The sequence below is a fragment of the Xenia sp. Carnegie-2017 genome, unplaced genomic scaffold, assembly GCF_021976095.1.
Source record: "Xenia sp. Carnegie-2017 unplaced genomic scaffold, XeniaSp_v1 HiC_scaffold_6, whole genome shotgun sequence".
Classification (NCBI taxonomy): Eukaryota; Metazoa; Cnidaria; class Anthozoa; order Malacalcyonacea; family Xeniidae; genus Xenia; species Xenia sp. Carnegie-2017.
In genome coordinates this window covers 11770587-11791904 of record NW_025813526.1, presented here as the reverse complement: position 1 = coordinate 11791904, position 21318 = coordinate 11770587, and the positions used below count along the sequence as shown (strand labels likewise).

At 34.3% G+C, this 21318-nt stretch overlaps 1 long non-coding RNA gene across 1 annotated transcript; it reads left to right on the top strand.

The window, feature by feature from the left end:
* Positions 1–816: 816 nt before the first annotated feature.
* On the top strand, positions 817–20254 carry LOC124458008. The gene is made up of 3 exons (XR_006952945.1): positions 817–828; positions 5578–5580; positions 20112–20254. It is a non-coding gene; the product is annotated as an uncharacterized LOC124458008 (long non-coding RNA).
* Positions 20255–21318: the final 1064 nt, after the last annotated feature.

The window sequence follows — 21318 nt, the reverse complement described above, 5'->3', positions numbered from 1 at the left end:
TCTATCCTTCACGATGAATCACTCCACATTAATAAAGCTTTTTATAGTCTAGATAAGGTGAAATGCAAGCAGGTAATACATGGACATTGGTTGACTTATTCGAATGTGATCAAATCATAGATTCTCGTGCCAAGCAAGACGGCACAATGAATGGAGTGGCTCAGAGTTGAATTAGCTGCTAACGGATACTTAGATTAATATGGCTTGGAGTACAATGAAACATTTTCTCTATGTAGCAAAATATACATGACATCACTTTTTCTTGGCAATGCCGTTAGATTTGGAAGTACATAAAATTGATGAGTCGACTGTATCTTTGAACGGTAAACTTAAAGAGGAAATATACATAAAGCAACATGAAAGATACGAGAAAAGGGACAGGAAAAGGTCTGCAAGTATAAAAGAAGCATATACGGCTTGAAGCAGTTTTGAGATTTTGCTTTGATACCATTGCTAGTAATCAGAGAATATCGGTTACGTTAAATCCAAATCTGATCATATATTTTTTCTCAAAAGAAAGAGAAACAACATCATGCTTTCAGCGTTATATGTAGATGATATGATTGCTGCAAGTAACAACAAGAAAAATGCTAAGGAGAGGAGGAAGAAGCGCTTTGAAATAAAAGATCTAGGCGATATTCATTTCTATCATTCATTTTGATAGAAATACGAAATCTGAAGTCAAATTGAGTGGATTTTTTGATGCTGATTGGGGATGTAATCCAAATAACCGAATATCAAATTCAAAATGCCTATTCATGATTTCTATTAGATTATTAAGTTGGGCAAGCTAAAAGCAAAGTATTTTGGCGATTTCGTCCTCTGAAGGTGAGTAAGTTGCAGCATCACAAGCCTGTCGAAAGCAATTTGGTTAAGAGTTTTACGACATGATTTAACTTCACTTAAACTATCATAAAAAAGGATAATCAAGAAGTAACAGACAAAAAGTTTGTCGAAAAAACAGAAATATCATACTGGAAAGAAACTTGTCGACATTAATTATCATTTCATCTGCCATCAAGTATTGAAGAAAAAACTGCACTTAACCGTACGTAACAATTTCAACGAACGAGAACGAATATGGGAGTAAGAAACATTTAAAAAAATAGAAATTAGTTTATGGTTTTTGAAAGGAAGTGTGAACCTATGAACATCAACCAAAAACACAATAACAATATGGGTTACATGCATAATTAATTAAATATCATATCACTTGTTTTATTAAGTTGATATATTATTGGCAATTGTTATCGTTGTACTTACTTATTATTTTCTCAAACACTAATCATTATTATTTCTTTTACATTCCAAATGTTATTAACACATTACAAATAATTTAGCATTCCCAACAATGGAAAAACGCAAGTTTCACCTACAATTTTTATTTAAGGAGTACTCGATCATTTCTGATTATATTATGCACATAAAAACTTGTGGCTTGGACATGTGACCTTAAGTATACGAACATTTTTAGTTTTATAAAATAAAAGCAAATCATTGGAAAGCTCAAGAGCGCTCTCATTTCCTACATAAAAATATTAACGTTCAAAGCAAGATCGAATGCGCGATAGCACATTAGATTTCGACACACTTTTGATACACTGTATAAATAAGAACATGTCGCTTTTGGTAGAAATTCTTCCTGCGAACATTACAAAGTTTTCAATTTCAAAAAAACATCGAGCATATATCCATTCGAGAGACTACAGTTAAATTTGATTTCCAACCTTTTTTGAGGATGAAACTTTTAACATCAAAATTTCATGCCGTATGCACTGCTTGTTCAACCATTACGTCTAGATATGTATCGCAAACAGTACCCTTTCTTTTATGCTATGCGTTTGGCAAACACGCTCGATAATGCGAGTTCAAAATTATCTAACACCAGGATAATGCTCTTTCAGAGGTTACGCACTGTGTTTCTTTGTATTTGACTGAAATTCCTTAATAAATCGACGTCAATAACCCCCGAAACGGGCATAATAATACTTTGATTTCCTGCTGATTCGTTATTTTTTCACACACAAATTTGATTTAATGTTTACTCCTCCCCACCCCCACCCAGACTGTTTAAAACTGAAGACAACTGCAGTGTTATATTTCTTCATCTGTATATTGTTTATGCAGTATAACGCGAGAAACAAAAAACAAAACTGGATTGAATTTTCGAGCTACGTCCAACGGTAAAAAACGAAAAACAAAATTTAAATTTGATTTTTGTCTTGAGAAAAGAAATTTGTTCTTGTAAATAGACCATAAACTGGGCGTAAACAGTATGAATTGAAACTCAGAGATAAACCTAACACTTCTATCTTCAAAACTATATACCCACCCGTTTTTGTTCTTGCAAGACAATTACGCGATTTGGGGTTGGCCCTTGTGTGTATGACATTTAATCTCGATAAAAAATTTCGAGTTAAAGTTTTACCAAACAAAAGTTTACTCACTGTTCATCTTGTTCATCTTCATCATCTTCATCGTCATCATCATCATAATCGTCGTCATCATTTTCATTTAATTCTTTATCGTTGTTTTCTACTGGTCTGGTTTCGTCATCCGATTCTAAACGAAACAACCTTCGTTTTTCAATGATGAACATGAGTTAGCAAGTGATCTGGAAAAACGGATAAACATGCAATAAATATAAGCTTTACAGTTATTAATACCGTTCAAAATTTCATCATAAACACGCTGATCGGCTGCGTAAGAAACAGTAAAAAGCAAGCCAACGGCAATGATAAGATAAGTTATCTTCATAATTATTTATTTTTATCGTTGTTCTTCTGTTCACAACAGTTGGCTGATGAATGATAATCGAAGACTTGATTTAGCTTTTAGTATAGAGCACTTTAGTGAAGGAATCTGTTATAAATTAGCATAATTTTAAGGTCTGTTTATTACGCTGCATTTCAAATGTGCCGCATTCAATTTTGTATTCGCTTTTGTCTCATTTGATGTGGTTTCAATGCATATACAATGTATACTGAACTCTACCATAATTAAACTTAATTAACCTTCTTGTACACAAAATGGTATCTTATTCAAGCATTTTCGTCTCATTCAAATGAATAAAACACAATATGGTGCGCCAATGCATGAGTGCTTTCGAAGCAGATCAGTCAGGCAAAGCTGAATATATGAATAGTTACGCCTTCTCTTCCTAATAGCATTATATTTACGCTCCTACTGACACGTCTCAATCAAGTATTCAAGAAAAAAATATTATGGAAGTTATGCTAGATGAATGTTAAAATAATGTCCCTTTTAATGATTTGCATTTATTATAAAGATACGCTTATGACATTAGCTTATTATGTGTGTTAGAAGCATCACTTGAAAGAACCGAATATAATAACCGGCTATGAAGACGCTTAGGGCTAAAGTACTTTGCATAACTCGCACATACTGCATAGCTGTATCTGAGAGTCATCGTTAAATGTCTAACATTTTTTTTGTGCTGTTAGTTCAACAAGCCTTCTCCTTCAAAAATTGCCAACTTTGATTTGGTTTTCGACGTAATTAATTTTAAAAAAGGATTATTTCTTCAGATTTCACGTCTTGATTTTTATTGACAAATTCATAGCATCTGCCGTGTACCATACCTGCTGTAAAATACTTGACTTCTAGTGCTACATATTTTTTTGTGAATAATATTCACCTAGATTTTAATAAAAGCTGTTAATAGTGTCCCTGTTGTGTTACTGCCAAACAATGCACATGTTAAAAGTCAATGACCTGCGACAAGTGCTTTGACTTCTAATGTATAGAAATGGTGCCGACCAAACACCTCATACATTACTTAACATTGCAGCATGAACTTGCACCATAGTTTAAAATGAGTGACAAGTGACTTGAATTACTCTTATTTCAGTAAACTTTTTCAATGTGGTAGGTCCAACTATTATCTAGAATCTCATTGATATGTATATTATGTGGTCGCGCATCACTATTTAAATTTGACGCCGGAAGGCAGCCATATGGAACAAATTATTTTATTTTCTGCTATGAAAAATCTCTTTAGGCGCATTGACCAAAGTGCTACATATTACCTTGAACAAGATTAAGTGTAGGAAGCAGTTGTACTATTAAAAAGGATTCATTTCAAAATTTTTGTAACACCTTTTGAGAGATATTATCGCAAGAGAATGCTTCTAGCTTCGATTTAAAAGTTTTTTAGGGTGTATAAGTGCAATGCGTTCCAAAATTCATTGCTGTTGTAGTTCTTTACTATAGATTATTATTGTGAGTGGGACTGTTTAATATGGCGGCACATCTTATTATAGCTGTCTACTTCGGGATTCAAATTTTTTGCACTCACCATATTGGTAATGCCCGATCCATGTATTATACATATCAATGTAGAATCTCAAACAAAACAGAAATTTTACAACTAAGAAAATACCAATTTTTTTTGCATACAAAATACTTCAAAAATGCAACACTGCCATAAGAAGAGTAAATTTTGTAGCTTACACTTCAGATCAACCGTAACTGAATTATCAAGTACCGGACGGAGCCGAAAGACGCACACTGAAGTCAGCTAGGAATAAATGTATACTTTAATTTAAGTATGATCACGCAAAGTCTTAGTCCACGTTTAGCATGGTTACAAAACGGCATTTTCAAGACAGAGTTGCAACGTTTTCCTCATGTCGGAAGTTCTGCTATCGAAAGAACTGGCACCTACTTTGTTTTTTGCTCAATTCGTTCATAACTTTTCTGCTTACTGCTCGGTCACAAAATCCATTTATTGATGATGACTCATGCTGTTTTCTGTGCTCTCTGGCTTAGGGTGTATGTCCTGTGAGGACAATAGAAAATTAAGCGAAGAAAATATCTGGCTTAAACGATGTAAATATACAGCTCACCAAAATGAAAAATATAAGTATAATGGTAAATAAACCGTAGGTTTAAAAAGTATCTCAACGAAACGATTGAAACTCTCCCAGAGAAAAATTAAAAATTATTTATATGACCTTGACATCAAGGAGCATGCCTCATTAAAGGAGGACGTAGCCAACAAACTTTACACATGACCAATCATAGGTTTGCAATCAAATTTAGAACATTATCTAGAACATTCGTCAAGTGTATTTGAAAAACATAAGCCTCTTCTAGATAAAATTCCTACTCTTCTTTAACGTTGGCTTATGCAATTGAAGGAGACGAAAATTCCGAATAAACTGACCATGGGTTATTTTCAGTAAGCCATGTTAATGAAGCTCATTAAAAATAGATAATATAAAAATATAAGCTTAATTTATATGTGCAAAATCTACATTATCAAAGTGTTTCACTTTTGGAATGCTTTGTCACACAACGCATTGACGATGACTCTTGCAATTTTTTGTACACTCTGTCTGCGAGTGAGATCATTTGATTGTATTAGACAGTTTACTTCAGAATATGTAAATAAAGCTCACCAAAATAAAATATAATGACAGTTAAACCTCAGCTTAAAGGAATCTTTACAAGTAAAATCTATGCAATAAATTTGTATTTAATAAATTGTTTCGTTATTATGTTACAGACATATAAATTTTTTAATCAAGTAAGCATGTTGAACATTACAAAGAGATGGTAAATTAGAAATGCATACTTCATGAGCACTTCATGCACTTGTGCCGATATTTAGATGTTCGGGGTTAAATAAATAAAGAATGACTTTATCTTCATACGTTCAAGAAACCAAGGACATTTACTTCATATCGATGAACGTAACAGCTAAAACTTTTTTGATATAGAGCGCTTCAGTTTTGTGAGCCATATATGACGAAAATAAAGCTGTAACTACAGCAATGCCGACAATGCATGGTCAGTCATGTCTGCAATGAGCACAAACATAGCTAAAATCAGCTAAAAACATGCAAAATATTGAAAATAGCTTCCATGATTTGATGAATCGTCCTGAATAGTAAACCAAGTTTTAGGTTGAATCATTAAACAGTTCGCATGAAAAGTTTAAAAATACTCTTTGTAATGCTGGCACGTCAAAGCCAAAGCATCAACAGATATTTAACAAATTACATCTTTTTGTATGGCTAAATTCGGTTGATGTTTGTGTTACGTCAATTGAGTTCACAGATTATATAATAAATGCGTCAACTTTATATTAAAAACCGGTAAACTCCTGATAGATCAGAGTTATTTTTAAAGATGAAACATTGGTTTGCACTATTCGATGACGTCAATGAAATGTTTATGAAAGGGGGGAGACATATTCCTACAATAAGCATTATTTTGCTAAATTCTTTGAAAAATAACCTCACTTTCAGAAGAAACCATGTCAAAATATAGGAGTGTGTCCCTCGATAAATGAAAGATTGCTTGACGCTTAGAGAAGATTTATTCAAAAATATTTCCATAAGCTTGACTTTAAAAGGGGTGTATTTCAATAACGGCAGATATGTGGCTGAGATATACTATTTACCGAGGCAAAGATTCGAGCTCGGATTTGGTGAACTAACCAAACAATTGTCAGTGTTAATTTTATACCCGTTTTAGACAGGCTCTTAACATGTGCTTTAAAAGACTCCTTCACTTTTACGAATAAGCTGAGAACCAAGTAAATCTGTCTGTTTCCAAACCTAATGATGTGTTCTTTTGATGTAACAAGTCTTTTAAGAAATGTGCCTTTAAGCCTACATAACACGAGAGCTATTAGCTGAGCTAAAAGTTAATTGTCCCCATTAGTTCAGGGGATAGCTCACTGTGTGCAGATAAATTTTACTGAGATTTATGGCTCATGCAAACTTTTCACGTAAATGAAGCATGTTTGATATATTTGGACACGCAAGGCAAAAAACTCACTGTTTGCGATGATTGCCAGTTGCTCAAATACAACCAATGGAAGAACCAATAGTGATGCGTTCTTTTATCGCGTGAACAAACAGCAAAATATAGGCTACCGCTCCAAAAAGTTGACGAGCGAGTACATGTTAGACAAATTTAAGTCATTGACAAAATCGTTGACGCATGGCCCAACTATCACTAAGTGTTTGATGTCAGTTCGCCAGACTTTAAAATACAAAAGGCTGAATTGCGTATGAATTAAGAAATCGCATAGGAATTAAAGCAGACAAGTGACAAAATCTTTGGAATAAAAATATTTCCCTGTTGAACGTTAAGAAAGGCATACTTTACACTTCACTTTATTCTCATTAATTCATATAAAATTTTTGAAAATATGTAGTTGAGCAGGTAAAAGCATGAATGTGTACTCGTTCATCACTTTGCTTGTAATCGATATTTTGCTATTTGTTCACGATATAAAAGAACGAATCACAATTGGTTCTTTAATTCAATTTATTGAGAGTGATCTCAACTCTTTAAGGAAAATTTTTGTTTCGAATGGATATCCGGAAAAATTCCTGTTCTTATCAACTATGAATGAACGAGATAAATCTCCTTGGATAGGAAAGGTCTCAATGACATTGGCCGGGAAACTAAAAAAAATAACGAGATTTTGTTTTTCCCTTGCAACGTTAATGCCTTCATATTTTCGGAAAAAAACATTCTACCACCCGCCATCAAAGAGTCTCTGCCTGCATAAATGTCAAGCAATGAATAGTATGAGTTCAAATGTGAGTGTGATGCTCGCTATGTAGAAAGAAGTTTTCAAAGTATGAGTGATAGAATAAAACAACATGTACCAACATGCTGATTTTTATTGACAAATTCATAGCATCTGCGATATACCATACCTGCTGTAAAATACTTGACTTCTAGTTCTACATATTTGTTGTGATTAATTTTCACCTAGATTTTAACAAAAGCTGTTAATAGTGTCCCCATTTGTGTTACTGCCAAACAACGCACATATTGAAAGTCAATGACCTGCGACAAGTGCTTTGACTTCTAACGTTTAGAAATGGTGCCGACCAAACACCTCATACATTACCTAACATTGCAGCATGAACTTGCACCACAGTTTAAAATGAGTGACAAGTGACTTGAATTACTCTTATTTCAGTAAACTTTTTCAATGTGGTAGGTGCAACTATTATCTAGAATCTCATTGATATGTATATTATGTGGCCGCGCATCACTATTTAAATTTGAAGCCGGAAGGCAGCCATATGGAACAAATTACTTTTTTTTCTGCTATGAAAAGTCTCTTTAGGCGCATTGACCAAAGTGCTACATATTACCTTGAACAAAATTAAGTGTAGGAAGCAGTTGTTCTATAAAGAAAGGATTTATTTCAAAATTTTTGTAACACCGCTTAAGAGGTATTATCGCAAGAGAATGCTTCTAGCTTCACATTGAATATTATGTTGTATAAGAGCAATGCGTTCCAAAATTCATTGCTGTTGTAGTTCTTTACTATAGAAGATTATTATTGTGAGTGGGACTGTTTAATATGGCGGCACATCTTATTATAGCTGTCTACTTCGGGATTCAAATTTTTTGCACTCACCATATTGGTAATGCCCAATCTATGTAATATACATATCAATGTAGAATCTCAAACAAAACAGAAATTTTACAACTAAGAAAATACCAATTTTTTTTGCATACAAAATACTTCAAAAATGCAACACTGCCATAGGAAGAGTAAATTTTGTAGCTTACACTTCAGATCAACCGTAACTGAATTATCAAGTACCGGACGGAGCCGAAAGACGCACACTGAAGTCAGCTAGGAATAAATGTATACTTTAATTTAAGTATGATCACGCAAAGTCTTAGTCCACGTTTAGCAAGGTTACAAAACGGCATTTTCAAGACAGATTTGCAACGTTTTCCTCATGTCGGAAGTTATGCTATCGAAAGAACTGGCACCTACTTTGTTTTTTGCTCAATTCGTTCATAACTTTTCTGCTTACTGCTCGGTCACAAAATCCATTTATTGATGATGACTCATGCTGTTTTCTGTGCTCTCTGGCTTAGGGTGTATGTCCTGTGAGGACAATAGAAAATTAAGCGAAGAAAATATCTGGCTTAAACGATGTAAATATACAGCTCACCAAATTGAAAAATATAAGTGTAATGGTAAATAAACCGTAGGTTTAAAAAGTATCTCAACGAAACGATTGAAACTCTCCCAGAGAAAAAATTAAAAAATTATTTATATGACCTTGACATCAAGGAGCATGCCTCATTAAAGGAGGACGTAGCCAACAAACTTTACACATGACCAATCATAGGTTTGCAATCAAATTTAGAACATTATCTAGAACATTCGTCAAGTGTATTTGAAAAACATAAGCCTCTTCTAGATAAAATTCCTACTCTTCTTTAACGTTGGCTTATGCAATTGAAGAAGACGAAAATTCCGAATAAACTGACCATGGGTTATTTTCAGTAAGCCATGTTAATGAAGCTCATTAAAAATAGATAATATAAAAATATAAGCTTAATTTATATGTGCAAAATCTACATTATCAAAGTGTTTCACTTTTTGGAATGCTTTGTCACACAACGCATTGACGATGACTCTTGCAATTTTTTGTACACTCTGTCTGCGAGTGAGATCATTTGATTGTATTAGACAGTTTACTTCAGAATATGTAAATAAAGCTCACCAAAATAAAATATAATGACAGTTAAACCTCAGCTTAAAGGAATCTTTACAAGTAAAATCTATGAAATAAATTTGTATTTAATAAATTGTTTCGTTATTATGTTACAGACATATAAATTTTTTAATCAAGTAAGCATGTTGAACATTACAAAGAGATGGTAAATTAGAAATGCATACTTCATGAGCACTTCATGTACTTGTGCCGATATTTAGATGTTCGGGGTTAAATAAATAAAGAATGACTTTATCTTCATACGTTTAAGAAACCAAGGACATTTACTTCATATCGATGAACGTAACAGCTAAAACTTTTTTGATATAGAGCACTTCAGTTTTGTGAGCCATATATGACGAAAATAAAGCTGTAACTACAGCAATGCCGACAATGCACGGTCAGTCATGTCTGCAATGAGCACAAACATAGCTAAAATCAGCTAAAAACATGCAAAATATTGAAAATAGCTTCCATGATTTGATGAATCGTCCTGAATAGTAAACCAAGTTTTAGGTTGAATTATTAAACAGTTCGCATGAAAAGTTAAAAAATACTCTTTGTAATGCTGGCACGTCAAAGCCAAAGCATCAACAGATATTTAACAAATTACATCTTTTTGTATGGCTAAATTCGGTTGATGTTTGTGTTACGTCAATTGAGTTCACAGATTATATAATAAATGCGTCAACTTTATATTAAAAACAGGTAAACTCCTGATAGATCAGAGTTATTTTTAAAGAAGAAACATTGGTTTGCACTATTCGATGACGTCAATGAAATGTTTATGAAAGGGGGGAGACATATTCCTATAATAAGCATTATTTTGCTAAATTCTTTGAAAAATAACCTCACTTTCAGAAGAAACCATGTCAAAATATAGGAGTGTGTCCCTCGATAAATGAAAGATTGCTTGACGCTTAGAGAAGATTTATTCAAAAATATTTCCATAAGCTTGACTTTAAAAGGGGTGTATTTCAATAACGGCAGATATGTGGCTGAGATATACTATTTACCGAGCCAAAGATTCGAGCTCGGATTTGGTGAACTAACCAAACAATTGTCAGTGTTAATTTTATACCTGTTTTAGACAGGCTCTTAACATGTGCTTTAAAAGACTCCTTCACTTTTACGAATAAGCTGAGAACCAAGTAAATCTGTCTGTTTCCAAACCTAATGATGTGTTCTTTTGATGTAACAAGTCTTTTAACAAATGTGCCTTTAAACCTACAGTACACGAGAGCTATCAGCTGAGCTAAAGGTTGTTTTGAGAAAGTTGTTTTTATATAAAAAGAAGTTTTGAAAGGTTGAGTGATAGAATAAAACATTATTTACCAGTTTCTATTAGGAATGAAACTGCTCTTTTAAGACAACAACCAAAACGTAACTGTAATAGTGAAAATTTGTTTTTATGTGATTCAGCAATTTAAAAACAAATTTTGAGCAACACTCACCAGGGGCGGATCTAGGATTTTTTAATAATCAATCATGGAAGGCCGGAGGCGTTCCCTACATAGGGGGTTCGGGGTTGGAAATGCCATTTTGAGCTTTTTAAAAACAACACATTTTGCTTACGTTTTTTTTTCAAAAAACTGTAAACTAAACAATACTTGAATGTTTTGCTAAATTTTAAGGCTCATTACCATGCTTAGAACATAAAATTTACTTTACAATAATACTATTTCGAAACAGGTACAGTCTTTAATAATTTCTACCAAGTTGTCAGGCATAGACCCCTATAGAGACCAATATTCACACCTCTATGTTATGAGTTAAGTAAGGGACAGTTCATAGGTGTAAAATAGCTCAGACTTCAAACCATGCAACTTTTTGTAACCCTTAACCCATTTCCACTTAAAGTTCTAGGAAATTCACCTTTTGAGAAAAAATTCAAAAATTTTTTCTGCCATGCTATATAGCAATTACCAGCAGCATTGTATTTGCCAATATAAACAGAATATAACCAACATACCTTTAATGATATAATTGCATGAATGTTAAACTTGTTTTATGTGTCATGCTTACTGGTTATGATAAATATCTTTTCATATAATAAAAAATGGTTGAAATGTAAATCTGAGATAATTTAGTTTGAAAATTCTAATAATCATCAAAAAAATTACCTAGTGATCATAAAAAATACTTTGCTGCTTTGCCAAATTTCAAGGCTTATCTGCATAGCTAGGAACACATCTTTACTTTATGGAAAATGTTTTTCTTTCATCTACATCCCTTAGGAATTTTTGTAAAAAAAATCTGGTATGAGCCGTAGATGAACACACCTTGACATCTTTTCATGAGGTGTTCAGTTAAAAAAGTGGAAAATATGTGACATGGGACAACATTTCATGCATGTAAAATACACAGGTTTAATACCATTCCAGTCAATTTGTCAAAATAAAAAGCTTCATGGATCAGAAAGACTCATAATCACAGGTTATAGTAAACAGCTTCTCATGTAATCAATGTTAGTGTTCTCAAATCTTAAACAGTGTGTAGTATAACTGTCCAATGATTGAATGATCAATGATCATAAACTGAAAAGCCCCAAACATTTGTTTATGACCAAGTAAATAATAGTATGGCACCTTGTGGCTACAGATTTTTTTCCAATGAAATATGTTTGAAAGAATGCAGGATTTCGCTGCCATATTACGGCCACGATTCCCCAAGCACCAAAGAAATCATAGCAAAAAATCCTTCGGCAAAAACACATTTAGAAGCATCAATCTTCTAACCATACGCCACATTGACATAAGTCGCATCACATACTCCCATAAATTGACTTTGAGTTATTACATCCATGAAGACACTTCAGTTGTCCTTTACTTACGATTTTGGATGTAAATTTCTGCTGAGAAATTTCAAAACAAAATTGGTTTGCTTTTTAATATCAATGACTGAAATGTCGCTCGCGAGATCGTATTTGCCAAGCACTTACAATTCATCCATAAATTTTTCACCCTCTTTCACCCTCACAGTTTGGACATATCATAGATTGTCTTTCTATTGCTTTCATTAAAAAACACAAAAGACTAAATTGATATTGGAAAGAAAATTCACCTATCACACAATAAAGTTTCAGTACGACCGAGATTCGAGCACGCCAATGCCTCATGAGACACAGTTTATTTTCCGCTCGACTTCACTGGCTTGAATACTACATTAGCAAATTGTATTACTTTAGACTGCCGGGGAGAGGTATTTGGAGTTTGATTAGCATTTCCGGCTGCCTGGTATCTGTGCTGCAGACTAAACAGAGTGATAAATATAACTCATTAAAACGTAAAAGAGTTCCAGACTCATGCTTGAAGATAACATTGAAGAAAAATACAACGCTAAAATTTCACAAGTCTAAAAGGAAAGCCTGACAGGACCGTTAGGACGAATACTGTTCCTAAAGTGAGTAAACTGAGTACATGTTTAATGAGATAGCTTTGAATATTTGATGTCTTTTTTAATGTAACTAAAATATAAATCTGTGTAACACCAACTCTATAGTAACAAAAACTAGCAATAAATGTGATCATTTTTGCTAAATTTCTTATATATTAATTTAGCATGTCTGGCCGTGAAAAGAAATTCAAGCGAATGAAAGTGGAGTGTTCGGTTTGTTAAATGACTTTTAATAGTGATTATCGTAAAAAATACAACAAAAAATACCACAGTGACATGCTGGTTGCTCATTGACATATACCCTACAAAGTAGTTTGGGCGCCTGAAAACCCGTTTATGTTTTCCCATAAAAACAGTTCTACTGCTGTTGCCTGCCATGGTCCAGACCATGAAGGGATAAGTTCATTAGTAATTATTGATAAAGATTCATCTGAATCATTGCGTTTAATCTCTACAGACGAATGTCAGAAACCACCATCTTCAGGAAGCAATAGCAAAAGCAGGCAGATTTTTGAAATCGAAGTAGCTGAAATAAACATCAATGAAAATGAAAACGGTCGTACAGGAGAACGCGACAGAACAGCAAACCAAAGACATTGAGCATGATATGGTAGACAAAAATCAAGAAGAAGAAGTTAATCTTGTTTGGCTTTCTTCTCTAGGAGAATATCCGGCAGATCCAGCAAACTTTCCCGATATAGGCTTAAATGCTCAGGTACGTGCAAAAATTATCACACATGGGCCATGCCAACCAACAAATTTGGTTTTTCCAAAAGATGAGTCTGGTCGCTCTTTTCAAACGTCATGGTATAAAATAGCAGAGTTCTTACTCCATCAAAGTTAAAGCGATGTTCTGCTTTTGTTGTTAGTTATTTCCTAATCGCTTACACGAGGATTATAAAAAAAACTGGACTGAAATTGGGGTAACTACAGGAAGGGATTGGAAAAAATTGCTGCTCATGAAAATTAAATTTTGCACAATGTTAGCCTTGCTCACTGGAAGTCCTTTGAGTGGCAATTGCTGAAAAGAAAAACGATTGACGCGCTGCAACAACAGCACTTTCTTTGGAAGAGAGAGAGAAGGCACTTCAAATTACGTTGAACTTACTGTCCATACCAAGGAAAAATTCAAAATCGATGTGTACTACGCTGTGTTGGATGCCATTTTTACCGACCTTCATACGCATTTCTGCGACCAAACTGTTGGTGTATTCAAGGCTTTGAATTGCCTTGCCCCTGGCAAAATTCTTGAGAATAAGGAGGATATACCATCAAAGACATGTTTAACCAATCATCAAACACTATGCCGGTTTTACACTGAAAATCTTTCTAACAAGGAAGACGTCCTTCTTAATTCATAGGAGTTTGACGACAACGAGGCAGTTCCACGTGATGTAGGCATTGAGTTCTATAAGACCTTGTTGAATATGTCGGTTGATCGCGAATGGTTTAGAACGATTTATTTATTTAAGAAAATACGAGTTTTACATTAGATAGCTCAACAATAATCAACCTCACTAGAAAAACGTATATAGCACGTTTTGTTCATATCACCATATTTGGTATATGGTCAGCGGTTAGTATATTTAATACAAATGCTACTTTAAATAAACACCAACACTCCTCATGTGCAGTTAAATATCTAATTGTTCTTCTGATACGACTCCAATCTTTTGTCGTAGTTTTTCAAACTGTTCCTTCCTTATTCCTTTTGTCAACAAATCAGCTAACATCTCATTTGTAGCACAATATTGAATGTTCACGGATTTCTTTTCTATATGGTCTCGAAGAAAATGATACTTTATTTCAATATGTGTTGATCTTCCATGAAATTGAGGACTCTTCCCCATGGAGATAGCTGATTGATTATCTTCGTAGATTTTCAAAGGATCTTTCATATCAACATTGAGATCTTTAAGTAATTGACGAATCCAAGATGCTTCTTGAACAGCTGATCCCAACGCTATATATTCAGCTTCTGCAGTGGACAATGCTACACAGCTTTGTTTCTTCCTTTTCCAACTGACAGCAGCACCGTTCATTAGAAAAATATATCGGAACGTTGATTTTCTATCGTTAATATCTCCACCCCAATCTGCGTCAGAAAATCCAACGCAGTCCAAACTTGTTTCGGGTGTGTAGTGTAAGCCATAATCGAATGTTCCTTTCAGATATCGGAAAATTCTCTTTACTGCTGTCCAATGCTCTTGTGTAGAATTGGATCTGAATTTTGCGACGTTGTTTACTGCAAACGTTATATCAGGACGTGTAGCCGAAGATAAATAGAGTAAACAACCAATTGCTGACTGATATTTGTGTTTATCAAACATCTCACTGATGTTTTCCATTCCTGAAACTTGCTGAATACTTCAATTTTCTGTTTCAAAGGATAAATCCAAACATATCGAGTTTTATCATCAGTAAACATCAAGAAATATTCTGCACCACCATAGGATTTTACATTTAATTTCCCACAGACGTCACTATGCACTAGAGCAAGAGGATCAGATGCTCTGTTTGCTTTACCACGAGGAAACGAATTACGATGAAGCTTTCCTTTTGCACATTCATTACAGAATTCTAGATTCTTCTTGATGTCAAAATTTAGTCGTTTCACTAAATTTTCATTCACCATTTGTCTCAATCTGTGACCTCCAAGATGACCAAGACGTCGATGCCACAGCATCTCATGAGATGTTCCAATTTCTTCATTCATGACTTTTACGTGTTCAAACTTGCACTCGCAATCCGATACAAACAAACTTCCAGCTTTCTTTGCAATACCAATCACTGTTCCATCTTTGCGAAAAATCTTACATGTCGTATGATCAAAATTGATAGCATTTCCGCATCAGTGACTTTTGCAACACTTATCAAGTTGTAGCTGAGTTGTGATACATACAGTGCATTACGCAATTTACATTCTTGTACCTTTCCATTTTGAAGATTTGTGTTTAAGGTTACAGTACCAATTCCGATTCCACTTAGGATTTTTCCATCTCCAAGGATTACATTCACATGATCTTCTATACTTTGAAAGTCTTCTAATAGATGCTTGTTATTGCACATGTGACTGGTAGCCCCTGAGTCGACAATCCATGTCCCACCAGGAATATTCCCTTCCCAACAGCAAGACTTTGCACAACAAGACCTAAACTCTCAGTTTGACAAGATTTACCTTTTTAAGTTTTCTGATTGCCTTGTTTGTCATGCATTCTTTTTTTTCCTTTTCCTTGGAATAATCCTTACAAAATCGTCGAATATGACCAATCTTTCCCCAGTGATAACATTTTGGCGCTTTCTTCTTTTCTAGTGGTTTATTGTCCTCCCTTTGACATCATCATAACTTTCTCGGAAGTGTTAGACTGCTTATCTCTATCATTTTCCTTTCTCTCTTCGTGCAGCAATCGTTCAAGAACAACTTCCATTGCAGGTACTTCATTGCTTGCTTCTAGTGCTGTTACAAGCACATTGTAGCTCTCTGGAAGACTTGCAAGTAATGTAACAACTTTGTCTTCATCGTCCATCGGCGCTCCAATAACTGCTAACTCATTGAATATCTCCGTCATTTCTTTAATATGACATGACAACAAATTTCCATCGTTCAGCGTCAGATTATTCAATTGTCGCCTCAAGGCAAGCTTGTTCGCCCAATTACGTTTTTGGAATTGATCAGATAGCTTCTTCCAAACAGCCACAGGATGATTTGGATCTCCTAGCAGATATAAAAGTGATGGGCCAATCGAAAGAGCAATGATCGCAAGAGCTTTGTCTCTTCGACTCATAAATTTCGCATATGCTTCTGATTCTTCGTCATCAGGAAACGTTTCTTCATCGGAGACAATACTCCAAAGCCCATCCTTTATCAAAGCCATTCGACACTGAACTTTCCAGGTTACATAATGTGATCCATTTAAAGGAACTATTGTTGCCGTTTTCCATTCGCCCGCCATTTTGTTACTCGAAGAAATTATACCAACTTATTCTTTATTTAACAAACTTCGCTAACGCTGCCTGGGCCCATAACCTGTTGAATATGTCGGTGGATCGCGAATGGTTTAGAACGATTTATTTTATTTAAGAAAATACGAGTTTTACATAAGATAGCTCAACAATAATCAACCTCACTAGAAAAACGTATATAGCACTTTTGTTCATATCACCATATTTGGTATATGGTCAGCAGCTAGCATATTTAATACGAATGCTACTTTAAATAAACACCAACAGACCTGGAGTGGAAAAGGGGCCTGGACCTCGTGGTCAAAAACATGGCGGTAATGGCGGATTTTGGTTGTCAAAAACTTCCACTTTGAGAAAAATTTTTAGCATTCGCTCCCTCCCGAATCCGAATATCTGTTACTGCATATATTGACAACCAGCGAAAACAACCACGATACCGTAAGCATAAAATATTGAAAATAATGCTTCAGGTTTTTGTGAAATAGACACACACATTTAAATGAGGAAAATTTATGGTAAAATAACGTATATTTTGTCAAGTAATGCTTTAGCTATATTAGAAATAAATATCAAACGGCATTCTTTACACTGTCAATGTGTTGTTAAGCTTTAATGCATAATCCCATGCGCAATACTTGTTTTTGACTGTTTGGGAACAGCTTGGTGCAACTGTCTTTCTTGAATAGATGGGTAAATCTTACTTAAATTGTCCAAAAAGAGTTAGAAAAAGTTAGCTTACCCCTACGACTTAAGTCGACTGGAAATATATTATAAGTAGGTATGTAATTTTTTGAGTTTTTTTGGTAGGATTGATTCTGGGTGTCTTATAAGGTATTATAATATTCTGATAAATCTACAGAGAACTTTTGAAGACAATATCTGGAACTAGGAAACAAAAGAACGAAATTCAGAAATTCTATAATCATGTTGCTGGTTCTGTTTTGAGCCAAGATATTAAAAACTAGATTGTCATTGACAACCATGGATCTACTACTGAACAAAAGTACATTAATTTCCCATTGAAAATACAATTTCTTAAATTAAAGTGCATTGGTTTCTCTGACAGAGCACTTTTCTTATTGCTGCATGACGGCAAACCTGTTTAAATAATTATAATCTGGGTGAAGATTATTAGCATGTTGTATAATTGTTATTGTACAGTCATTATTTATGATATTATGGCCTTGTGTAATGTATGTCAAGAAGAACATATTAATTCTCAAAAATGCTAACCTTCTTGCACTACTTTTCTCTTGTGTCCTTACAAATTACTAGTAACTATACTAATTTTTTCTAGGCTCAAATAACTTGACAAACTTTTGAATTTTACATTATGCCTTTGAATTTTTCTTTTTGTCTTTTAATAAAAATATCAGTTAATGACTTAAAAATCAAGTTTTCTATAATAGTATTTTGTACAAAGAAACTATACATAATTGGAAAAGTCTCATGTTGAAGACAGATGTCACTTCTTTTACTAGCTTGCTATTCTTATACTTTAAAATAATATTGTAATTCTTCATAAGACGTAAAGAGTTCTTTGCCATCAATTTTTGCTTCTTCCACATTCAACTTCATTGCAACCAATGCATCTTATGTGAATTTTTAATCACCTGGAATTGAAAAACGTATGGATTTTGTCAGATGATGCAATACTATATTTAATGTTTCATGCATGTCATTATAAGCTTTTCTTGAGCAAAAATTTCAAGGTAGGAGCATAATTTGGCACATTATTGAACAAAGTAGTTTTTATCTTGATTTTGATGTACTAACCTGTTTACTATAACAAACAATTCATTTACAGAAACACCAGATGGCAATTAAAACTGTTAGCATAAAGCAAACTTTTACACACTATCATCATGATTGTCCATAATCTGTCAAATTGTTCAGGCTAGCTGTTTAAGACAGGTATTTTTTATTGTACGACATGTACCAAAGAGTTCATTAATTAATCCTGCACTGCATTTGATTTCAATACAGCTCTTTTCTTGAGAATTTGCTTCATATTTTCAGAAAAATATGAAAAAATCCTCCATTTCTTGGAGGTAAAGTCAGTTGAAACAAGGAGTTTTAAGACATGCATATCTCGATAAGAATTGGTTGCTTTGCCTCGTCCAGCAAGCGATTAAGTAAAGAACAAATAAGACTGGATATACATAACTTAAATTATAACTTAGGAGTAAAAACATTCACAAAATATATACCATCACACTTCAAGTATTGACTTAAAACAAAACACTGAACACTTTAAATGGTAAACAATCTTACGTTGCTTACCGGTGTCATGAAATGTTTCCTTTTCTGGCAATACTTCAGCATCCGTATACCAAACAAGTTTGCAGCATGTTTTAAAAATAAAAATTCTAAAAGTTTTTGTGCTTGGCATTGATATTTTATATAATCGCAATTGTGGTTGTCAAATCCGGGTGGGCGAAAAAAAGTAATTTATGAGCCCGCGTCTTTCCGCTGACTTTGACAACCAAAATCCGCCATGTTTTTGACCACGCGGCCGCACGCTAATAATTTATAGTAATATTGTTGACGTTTCCCCTCGAGGTCTTATAGAAGTCAATGGATGTAGGAAATCTGTTGTCTTTTTTTGATGCAGAAGAAATTAGCAGTTCAATTTGAAAACATCACAACACTGTTAAGACTTATTTTAACATTGCCTGTTTCTTCTGCGCACGACAAAGGGTCATTTAGCTGTTTAAAACGTGTCAAAAAAACCTATTTGCGCATAGCACAATGAGGAAGATCAATTGTCCAACCTTGCATGTATCTCCATCAATCGACAACAAGTTTCGTTTGTTGCACTGAGGGAACTTCAAAAACTATTTTTAAATGCAAAGACCAGGAGAAAAATTTTTAACCTATATGTGACAAATGTATTATCCAACAAAGTTTTCACAGAAACTTTATAGTTACAACTGCTTCTGCTTTGATTTTCTAAATAAACAGTGGCGTAGTTGGTCCCGCTACTCCTGCCCGGCAGGAGTAGAAATTTCCCAAAAAATAATAAATATTCTATTTGAAGATGAGATAAATATTATTTCACAGACAATTTGCAATATTATGTTTTATTCGTTCATTTTCACGCTTTTATTCGGTGGTTCATAATCAAATACCGCAAACTCTCAAGACTTATCTTGTAACCTAGCAATTGCCTTTTCTCGCACATTTCAATGCATTCTCGCGCGATTTCTCCACGTATTCCGCCTATCTTCCGAGGGCGGAACATACAATACAATTCTATATAAGAAGTTTTGAATTCTGGTTGGCTAAGGAACTTGGCGCATGCTCAAATCTCCTGTTTTTTTAGTCGAACTCCCGCTATTTTAAATTGGCGGAGGTTATGATTATTCGACCTTTTAATACGAGTACATCGGTTAGTGATTATCAAGTTACGAGATCAAGTAAATGGTTTGAGCCCGGGAGTATCGTTACATGTTTGTAAATGTAGATCGTCCAGGTTGGTATAGTCCTGAGAATGACTGTTTTTGTTGTTGTTGACTGACGTTTCGAAAACCTTAGCGGTAGTCATCTTCAGAGTCTAAAGGTCGTCGAAACGTCAGTCAACAACAACAAAAACAGTCCTTCTCAGGACTATACCAGCCTAGACGATCTACATTTACAAACAGGTAAATTACGAGATCATTGTCGGTATTAATTTTCTATTGTGTTTGCTCTCAAATTGCTATTTTTCATTTGTAAATGACAAAATGGCTTCAAGTGCGACTGCAATTTGCTCAACTGATGTTGATTTAGCAAATAGCTTATTAGCTAAACCTTTCTTTGCTCGTTCGTCCGTTGAACAAAATGTTATCGTCCATGAACGGCCTACTCCTGATTTAACAATCCAAAATAAGCGACGAGCATTTCAGAGAGATTGGTATGAGGCTAAGGACTGGCTGTGTGGCAGTACAATCTTGCAGAAAGTGTTTTGTTGGCCATGTCTAATGTTTTCCCTGGAAACATCGCCATCATGGATTAAGAATGGCTACAACGATATGCGGAGTATTATGTCTGATGCTAAGAAGTTGAAAAATCTAAATCGCATTTAACTGCTTTTAAGACATGGAAAATGTATGGAGCTAGTGATCGAATTGATTGTCTTATGTCCCTCGCGAGAAGAAATAATATTCAGCGTCACAATGAGGAGGTAACAAAAATCTGGAAATTTTAAAAAGTGTTACTAAGGCAGTGCTGTATTTGTCAAAGCAAGAGTTGCCATTTAGAGGTCACGATGAGTCCGAAGGTAGCTTGAACAAAGGTAATCATGGAGAGTTCTCGATTGTTTTGCTAAATTTGATTCTGTATTTAAGCGTCGCCTACACAGTAGACTAGCAGAATCTTATATACTTGTTGACAGAAGTCATTTATGGAGGTAAGTGTGAACAGAAATGCCACAGCTATATCACAATTTGGATTTGCGATT